The sequence below is a fragment of the Magnolia sinica genome, chromosome 12 (assembly GCF_029962835.1).
Source record: "Magnolia sinica isolate HGM2019 chromosome 12, MsV1, whole genome shotgun sequence".
NCBI classification, from domain to species: domain Eukaryota; kingdom Viridiplantae; phylum Streptophyta; class Magnoliopsida; order Magnoliales; family Magnoliaceae; genus Magnolia; species Magnolia sinica.
In genome coordinates this window covers 47,694,648-47,705,180 of record NC_080584.1, presented here as the reverse complement: position 1 = coordinate 47,705,180, position 10,533 = coordinate 47,694,648, and the positions used below count along the sequence as shown (strand labels likewise).

General features: G+C 37.7%; 1 non-coding gene across 1 annotated transcript; it reads left to right on the top strand.

Annotated features, from left to right (window-relative positions):
- The first annotated feature begins 10,098 nt into the window (after positions 1 to 10,098).
- On the top strand, positions 10,099 to 10,205 carry LOC131222083 (small nucleolar RNA R71). Its single transcript, XR_009159790.1, has one exon. It is a non-coding gene; the product is annotated as a small nucleolar RNA R71 (small nucleolar RNA).
- The last annotated feature ends 328 nt before the right edge of the window (positions 10,206 to 10,533 follow it).

The window sequence follows — 10,533 nt, the reverse complement described above, 5'->3', positions numbered from 1 at the left end:
TCCTTTTCGGGCCTTTTTTGCACATCGCGCATCACTCGTTTGTTCTTGATTTCCATCACTCGCTTCCCCTTCGACTATATATATATGTATGTATGTATGTATGTATGTATAGGGCTGTACACGAACCGAGTTAGCTCGGTTAGCTCGCTTGACTTGACTTGAAAAAACTCGATTTGACTTGGTTCAAAACTGAGTTCGAGCCGAGTCGAGCTGATTTTTTGAGCTCGAAAAAATTTCAAACCGAGTTCGAGCTTGAGCTCAACTCGACTTGGATCAAACCCCAACTCTAATCGAACTTGGATCAAACCAGTTTAGTGACTCGGTTACTTTGATATTGATGTTACTCACCAAGTGTTTGATGAAATGACTCAATGAAGTGTCAGCTGGTGGGAAGGAAGGTATGTATATGAAACAAATACCCTTTTCTTGATTTTTATGTTGCCTACAAGGTGTTCGATGAAATACCTATAAAATTGTTGTTGTTATTTTACATACGGTGAGAATTTGAAGGTGCAGTCCATGTGTTTGTGAAAATGCTACACTGGTGAACTTGGCTTGATGTTGGCTCGAACTCATCTCAAACTGGGCCGAGCTGCTGACCGAACTAAGTCGAGCAGGCCAGTCAAGCTTAAGGACCAAGTCGAGCCGAATTCTAGCAGGGTCAGCTAGTGGCCGAGTGGAGTTGAGTTATGCCATGCTCACTTGGTTCAACTCGTGTACACCTCTAATGCTTCCCAGGAAACTATGTACCTCAACGCAAGAATGTACACAGAACACAAAGGTATATTGTTCCATCACGGAATAATATACACAAACGGAATAATAAACCTTTGTGTTTCGTGTATGTTCTTGCATTGAGGTACATAGTTTCCTATGAAGCATGCATGTTGCCTCCTCGGTCTATGTCGTGCTAATGGCCTAAAAAGCCCATGTAGGCGAAATACTGCATGGCATCGCAGCAGAGCCGCTCTCAGTGAATTCCGTGTTATCCGGGAAATGACAAGAATTGCTTGTTTACACTGCTAGTAGTGACGTCCTTACTGAACAGTGTTCTATGGACCCACCATAATAATATACATGTGTTTTATGCATGCCGTTCATCTATTTTTAGAGCCAAAAATGAGAAAAATTCAAATCACAAGTAAACCACACAATTAAAGCAAAAGAGGTGATTAAATGTCTCCCCTTAAAAACTTTTTAGAGCCTACTGTAATGTTTATCTTTTATCCAACCTATAGATTAAAGTCACACAGACTTTAAAAACACAAATATCAGTTTCATCCAAAACTTTTGATGACTCTCAATAAACTTTTAACCATGGGCGTTCAATCACCATTATTTTAGTATGTTTCACAAAAGATTTAAATCTACCTTATTTTTAAGCTTATTGGTTGAAATGATATGGAAAAAAAATTTATAGACAACTATTATAAAGATACATATTTAAAAAGTCTAGTAGGACTGTCCTGGATAGTCCTGATCTGACTACTCACCTGCAACGTTAGTGTCCTGAGAGGACACGACTTCCGTGTAACGTTAGGGGGCGTTTGGCACATGGGTTTAAATGGGATTTGGTGGGAGCGGGTTTTAAGATCCCATGGATCATTGCAACATCTGTTTGGGACTCACATAAGGTATAGGTTGTGAAGCCCCTTCTTGGAATCAGCACCGGGGCAAGGGTTTCTACAATCCTACTTTGGGTTTTGAGTAGCTAGTGGTCGGTGGTATGTCGACCCCACCATGATGGATGTCTTTTATCCATGTCGTCCATCCATTTTGAAATATAATTTTAGGGCTTGATCCCAAAAATGAGGTAGATATAAATCTTAGGTGGACCACACCATGGGAAAACATTAGTGATTGAATTACACCATTAAAAACCACCTAGGGCCAACTGTACGGTCCACTTGAGATTTGGATTAAACTCATTTTGAGGCTCATACCATAAAATGACATGGAAGAATGGGTGGACGGCATAGATGAAACACTTACATCATGATGGGGCCCACAGAGCACCGACTGGTAGTGGCAAGATGAGTAGCCAATCTGATTCCCAAACATGAAGTGGGATGGCCTCCAAGCCATGAGATTAGATGACAATCCCTGACATAGTGTAATCATTACATTTTGGTAATTTCATCCCACTTAAACCCATTTAATCCCATGCTCCAAACACCCCCTTAAGCTATGAGGTGCACCGTGATGGATAGTTATACCACTCTGTTTATCAACTTTTTCAGCCAATTTAAGACATGGTCCCGAAACTGAGGAAACTCCAAAACTCAAGCAAATCAAACAAGAGGAAATAGTTGAGATGGAAATGCCTGTGTTGGCAAAGACACAAATATCAACCTGATTCAAAGCTTACTTGTAACGACTCTGAATTTCGTGACTTACTTAATGATCTGACTAAAATAAATTAATTTTAAATTTTTTTATTAATAAAATTAAACAATTAGTTCAGTCAGTAAAAACACTCTTGGTAGAGGGACAGGTCAATAGGGATTAATTCTCCATGCCACAGTAATTATATTTTTTTGTCAAAATCTTAATGGAATCTTTTAGAATCTAGACTCTCACTCTATTTAAAGAAGAGGTCTGCAAGAAATTCTTCTAGAAAAATCTAAACCCAAAAGAGCAGTCAGTCGTAGAAGAGATAGAAGCACTGCGGAAGAAGATCATCCATCGATAAAATTTCATCTTCCTATTCTTATTTTCATATAAATCTCTATCTAAAAGCCCTAGACCTAACCAATGGACATGTCGACTTAACCATACGTCCATCGTTTCGATCTATGGAGAAGTTTTTGAATAAAAGAAAACAGTTTCTACATTATTGCTACGTATTGGGAAGGGCAACTTTGAGAAATTTAACCCTATCAATCTATAAGATTTGAATCAAATTATCTTAAAGTTGTATCATGTTTGGACCTTGAATTCTAGAGTGATCTGTTCACAACCCCAAGTGTAGGGTCGCAATGTAGTAATAATCTTGGTAAGACAGAGGTCAAATCCACAGGGACTGAACTTGTGAGTATTCTGGAAGCGACTAGAACTAGAATTAGAAGAAGATGAAAACCTAAATCTAGAAGTATAGAGAGTAATTGTGAGAGATTTAATGAAAAATTTAAGAAATTTAAAGGTGGGAAACTGGGGTTTCCAAGGATTCACTTGTGGAGATCAGGGAGATCTATGCTTGATTTACGAACACAACTGGAATCAGAGTCCCATCTTATCCAATTGGAAGATATCTCAGTAAAAATCAAATCTGAACTTCTTTTGACCTAATTCTCAATGGAAGAGTAGTGTGAGAACTATAAGTGATTCCATCACAAAACCATGCCCATGAGACAATGGCTCACAATAGGATTTACCAATCCCACAATCAATCTAAGAGAATTGTGAAAGTTAGGGAGGATTCCATTATCCAACAACACCCAAAGGACGATGGTGAATAATAGGATTTTCTAGATTCACAATCCTAAAACATGAAAAGAACATACTCAAAGCTATCGCAGATCCATTGTAATTTGAGTCACAACAAACCATTAAAAACTGAAAGTATTCCTTATAATCAAATTAAAATCAAAGAGAGTTCAATATAAACATGAATCAAAGTAATAGAAACATCCGATCATGCTACAAGCTTCACCTCTTAGCCCTAGCTAAGAGGTTTAGCCAAGCATAAACATGATTGAACTAAAAATCTCTTATGAAAAGCATAAAAACTACTAAAGAAAGGGAAGAAAAACTCTTGGCGATGGTTTCTCCACACTTTTGCTCCACTCCACAAACCCTAGATGATGCCTAGGGACATCCTAGGGACTCCTATTTATAATTTTGCAGCACCTCCTTTCGCATCGACTTGGAAAAATCTAGAAACCTTCTTAAATTTACGCAGTTTCAAAAATAGACTTCACTCTGCGCAGTTTCACAGAAAGACTCAAAGTTTCAGAATATGCTTCTTCAGGACACCTATAGGAATATATTTATTTTCAGGACAATTTCAGGATTCCTTTGATTCTCTTCATTCCTCACTTGGTTTTCTTAGATCTTTAGCATGTGAACTCTTCAATCTTGGCCTTTTAAGATCCATTCCTTGCCTTGGTGATTCTTAAGCATCAAATTCATGCTTTTAGCACCCTTTTCAATCCAAGCTCCTAAATTCACCTTGCAACACAAACATGTGTAAAATAGAACATTAAGCATTATCATGTTCATAAAACCAAGATATAAATGAGGGATAATATGCAATATTTGACCCTCAACACAATCCCCAGCCAACATTTTTCTAGTCCCGAGCAAAGTATGTGTGAAGTGAACTTTAATGCGCAATGTTCAAACCTTTTTCAGAAAACTATCTTTTGTGTAATCAAGTATGAATGAGTAGACTCGATGATGAGAAAGTGAGATATTGAAAACCTATAGCCGAATCACATAAGCAATTAATCAGATAAGTCTTTTATCCATTAAGTCAAAGCATAGTTCGCATATCAGGTTTTTCAACATGCACAGTGAAAATACTATATTTTCATAATGTTAATCATGCTCATCACTTCAAGATTGGTTGAAAACTCAAGTACTAATTCCGAATGTATCCCATTTTCCTTCTGTTTCCAGTTTTTATTTTATATCGACGGTCATTTGTATTCATTTAGTCTTTTCATCTTTTTTTTCTTCAGATTTTTCATTCGTTTTCAAACTTTTTCAGTCTTTTCACCATACACGACCTTTCTGTCGATCTCCTATTTTTTAATTGGTTCTTTTCATCTTTTAAGGTGGATAAAATTCTCCAGACTTGATTCTCACCATCTATTAATGATTCGCATACTAACAATCAGAAATTCTAGCATTATTCATAGAAAATAATTTGAACGTATCTTGTGATTTAGATTAACATGATATTTAATCAATTAAGCACAAGAACTTAGATGATTAGACTTTAGCAATTCAAAATTCAATCTCTATCTTATCATCAAACTCAAAACATTCTTAAATACATAATTTATCACTTTCCAAATAGATAAACATTGACAATTTTTAAAAAAATTTACAAATTTTTCTTAAAACTGAGAAAACACTAATTAGTTTACCTAATCTCCCACCCCAACTTAAAATCTATACTATCCTCAATGTAAAAGAAATAAGCATGATTTGTAAAAGAGATAACGTAATTGAAGGAGAAGTGATAGAAGGATAAAATCTGATGAAGGAATTTTGAAGCTTTTTCTAAAGGATCTCAGCGTGAAGGTGGGTTAGTACAAGAGTTAAACCAACAAAAAATAAACTATTTTAAATAGCATAAAGCCGACTATCCTAAACATAACATGAAAGCAATAAACCTAACTATACCTCCGTCAGACTAGGAGGTTAATCCTGGTAAACATGATCAATCAGAGGTATGGTCATGTCCTCTGAATTAAATTTCTCAACAAATAGCTTTAATCGATGTTCATTTACTTTGAATTCATTGTCATTGTTCATATTCTTAATCTCGATGGCCCCATGAGGATAAACATTAGTAATAGTAAAAGGGTTGGTCCAACGAGATCGGATATTACCTGAAAAGAGATGTAACCGAGAATTGTACAAGAGGACTTTCTGACCTGGTGTGAATGGTTTCTGAAGAATGTGCTGATCATGAAACACCTTCATCCTGTCCTTATAAATTCTTGAGTTCTCTTACGCATCGTTCCAGATTTTTTCAAGTTCATTTAACTGAAGTTTGCATAACGAGCAAGCATTGTCCAAATTGAAATTCAAATTTTAATAGTCCAATAGGCTCTATGTTCTAACTCAACGGGTAAGTGACATGGCTTCTCATAGACAAGTCTAAAGGGAGAAATTCCAATGGGGGTCTTAAATGCGGTACGGTAAGCCCATAAAGCATCGATCAATCGAATTAACTAATCCTTTCGATCAGGGTTAACCATTTTCTCCAAAATGTGTTTGATCTCCCTATTAGAAATCTCAGTTTTTCCACTTGTTTGTGGGTGGTATCGAGTGTTCACCTAGTGAGAGATGTCATATTTATTCATTAAGTTCGCGAATGGCCTATTACAAAAATGTGAGCCCCCATCACTAATGATGGCTCGAGGCATTTCGAACTGGGAAAAAATGTTCTCTTTTAAGAATTTAATGACTGTTTGATGATCATTGTTCCAGCATGGGATCGCTTCAACACATTAAGTGACATAATCTACGACAAGCAAAATATATAAATTTTTAAAAGATTAGGGGAATAGTCCCATAAAATCAATGCCCCAACAATCAAATGCTTCAATGATCAAAATGGGGTTCAGAGGCATCATATTTCGACGGGACAATGCTCCCAACTTCTGACAACGCTCACAATCTTTGCAAAAATCATGAGTATCATTGAACATAGTGGGCTAGTAAAAACCACACTAAAGGATTTTGGTTGTGGTTTTTTAGCAGAAAAGTGACCACCACAAGCCTGAGAGTGACAAAAGGAGATGACACTTTGGTATTCATTGTCTGGCACATATCTCCTTAAGATTTAGTCTAGGCAATATTTAAATAAATATGAATCATCCCATAAGAACTTACGAACCTCGGCGAAGAATTTTTTTCTTATCTTACGCAATCCAATGTGTCGACGTGAAACCTGTGGCAAGATAATTAGCAATATCAGTAAACCAAGGTGAATGAGAGACTTTAAACAGTTTTTCATTAGGGAACATGTCATTTATATGTGCCGTCTCAAGGGAATCGAGAGATCAAGGCGGGAAAGATGGGCAGCCACTACGTTCTCTACTCCTTTTTTATCTTTTATTTCCAAATCAAATTCTTAGAGTAAGAAGATCCATTTTATCAGTCGGGGCTTAGCATCATTCTTAGAAAGAAGATACTTGAGCGCCACATGATCTATGTAAATGGTGATCTTAGATTCGATCAAGTAGGACCTAAATTTGTCCAAAGTGAACACTACGGCTAAGAATTCATTTTTCGTAGTTGAGTAATTCACATGGGTAGGATTTAGAGTTCTACTTACGTAATAAATAACGTAGGGCTTTTTTTCTTTTCTCTGGCTTAAAACCGCCCCCAAGAGCATAGTCAGACGCATCGCACATAAATTCAAAATGAAGGCTCCAGTCGGCTGGCTGCATGATAGGTGCAGTGGTTAACATGCACTTGAGCTTAGTAAAAGCTTCCTAGCATTGCTCGGTCCACTCTTATGATGCATCCTTTTGAAGTAGATTACATAAAGGATGAGAGAAGTGACTAAAGTCCTTTATGAATCTTCTGTAAAACCCGGTGTGTCCTACGAAGGATCGCACATCTCGTATGTTCTTGGGTAAAGGTAGGTTAGAGATAAGATTAATTTTAGCTTTATCTACCTCAATTCTCGTAGACGAGATGATGTGTCCAAGGATAATTCCCTTGCGAACCATGAAGTAGCACTTTTCCCAATTCAGTACCAAGTTCTTTTCCTCGCATCACCTCAGCACATTTTTTAAAATTTCCAAACATTCGCTGAAGGATGGACCAAAGACCGAGAAGTCATCCATGAATACCTCTAAATATTTTCCCACCATGTCAGAAAAAATACTTAACATGCATCACTGAAAAGTGGTTGGGGCGTTACATAACCCTAATGATATCCTTCGATAAGCAAAGGTGCCGTAAGGACATGTGAATGTGGTCTTTTCCTGATCTTCAAGGGGTATCTCGATCTGATTATAGCTCGAATAGCCGTCGAGGAAGCAATAGTAAGAGTGACTAGCTAGCCTTTCCAAAATTTGATCGATAAAGGGCAAAGGAAAGTGGTTCTTCCTCGTGATAGTATTCAACTTCCTATAGCTAATGCACATTCTCCAACCAGTAGTGATCCTAATTAGCATGAGTTCATTATTGGCATTGGCTACGATGGTGATTCTAGACTTCTTGGGAACTACCTAAGTTGGACTCACCCATTGGCTATCGAATATTGGGTATATGATACCTACATCCAATAGCTTAAGAACCTTGGTCTTAACCACTTCCTTCATATTTGGATTTAGTCTACGTTGTGGTTGTTGTGAGGTCTTTGCATTATCCTCTAGATAAATGCAGTAAGTACAAATCGAAGGGTCAATTCCCTTGAGGTCCGCAATCCACCATCCAAGGGCTCCTTTGTACTCAATGAGAGTAGAGATGAGCATACTCTCTTGTTCTTGCTCAAGTTGGGAAGAAATCACCACCACATATATCTCATCTTAACTTAAATAGATATATTTCAAATCAGAGAGCAAAGGTTTTAGGTCAAGCTTCGGTGCCTTGAGGTTAGATGGTAGAGGCACTACATCAGTTTGGGGCAAATCTTCGAATTATGGCCTCTACTGGTTAACTTCAAGTACCGGAATGGTATCCAGCATGGTCCCCATCTCCTGAATCATATCATCATCAAACTCATGGGAGTAGGCCAGACATGTCTCTAGAGGGTTAGAGGATAAGGTCAGAAGTGTTCTATCTTCCGCGAAAGAGTCAATCATGCTAATGTCATGGAAATCATCATTATCCTCTAACTGTTTGCCTGTAATGAAAAAGATATTCAATTCCAATGTCATATTTTTAAAAGACAGACTCATGACTTCATTCTTATAATTAATTATTGCATTTGATGTGGCAAGGAATGGGCGACCAAGAATGACTGGAATTTGAGTGCTCATGTTACTGATGGGTTGCATATCCAGGACGATAAAATCTACTGGGCAGTAGAATTTGTCAACCTAGACTAACACATCCTCAATTATTCCTCTCAGTACACGAACTGAGCGATCAGCAAGTTGTAATGTGGTTAGGGTGGGTTTTAATTCACCCAAACCTAGCTGTTTGTAGACCGAGTAAGAAATTAGATTTACGCTCACTCCTAAGTAAGAAGTGTATTCTCAATTCGGTAGTTTCCAATTACGCAAGGGATGGTTGGGCTATCGGGGATCTTTGTATTTCTATGGTACATCTTGCTTCAGGATGACACTCACTTTTTCAGTTAAAAAAATTTTCTTTTGACTATTTTGCCATTTTTTTGGTTGTATATAAGTCTTTCAAAAATTTAGCATATGAAGGTATTTGTTTTACAGCATCAAGTAAAGGAATATTAACCTTCACTTGTTTCAACACCTCTAGAATATCTTGAGAGTTAGAGAGAAGTTTTAGTGCAACAACCATTGGGAAAATGGAGCAATCGGCTTCCCTTGAGGTTCCGGTTCTAATTCTTGTAGATCATGACTAGATCTATCAATGTTGTCCTCTTCCGGGTCCTTAGGCTTTTCAGCCCTAACCGGAATAGTTTTGTTAATGGTCTTCCCACTCCTAAGAGTGGTGATAGATTTAGCTTGCTCCATCTGATTTGATGAGCTCGGGTCATTAACTTTATATTATAGTTTTGAATTGGGAAGAGGTTGAGCTGGATGGCTCCCCTTATTCTTAATCGCACTTTTAGTCTTAAGTCCTTGTATGGCCTTTGTGAGGTCTTGAAAGACTTGTAGCATACCCTGATTGAAATTGGTTTTGAAGATGCTTTAAAACCGGATCCTCCTACGGTTTCCCTTGAATTGGAATTGGATTAGGGAATCCTTGAGGTGTAGCAATTTGTTCGTTTCTCCAACTAAAGTTTGGATTATTTCTCGAACTGGAATTATACGTATTAGAGGTGGGCCCACTGAAAGGTCTTTAGTAATTACTTACGGCATTAGATTGCTCATTCGGTACCTCTTGAAAAGCAAATATTATTGGGCAATTTTCAGTTGTGTGAATGTTGCAACCACAGATACTGCAAACAATTTCCTTACTTTATCCTTCTTTAATTCCATGGCCTCGAGTTTTCTGGTAAGATTAGACACTTTAACATTGATATCATCGTCCTCTTTCAAGAGATACATTCCACCCCTCTCTTTGGATTGAGTCGACCTAAACATGGTGCTTGATTTTAGGGAGATGTCCTATGATTGTGTGTTTTCAGCAAGCTTGTCAAAATAATCTCACACATCATTGACACTTTTATTCATAAATTCCCCATTACACATTATCTCGACCAATTGGCACATGGAAGACGTCAGCCCATCATAGAAGAAATTCGTGATGCACCATGTTTCAAAACTGTGTTGTGGGCATGAACTGACAAGATCCTTGAACCATTCCCAACATTGGAAGAATGTTTCATCTTTCTTTTAGACGAAGTTCATGATTGACTTTCTAAGTATGTTCGTCTTATGGTATGGGAAAATTTTTTTATGAACTCTCTTGTCATGTCATTCTATCTACCAACAGATCAAGGACGTAGTGTGTAAGACCCGTATCCTAGTCCGTACTGTTCCATCAAATCCCACGATCTTTTCTGTCAAATTCCGGCAACCTGCGATCGGTAATCAACGTTTGCGATCGACCTTAAGTCGTATATTATAGATTTGAGTCGGCTTAATTCGAGACTTGTACCATTGCGACCGCACCGTCGCCGCGGTTCCAACGTCGCGAATCGTACACCGATCCGATACCTTGACAAGAAGATGTTAGCCGGCGTTTATTTCGACG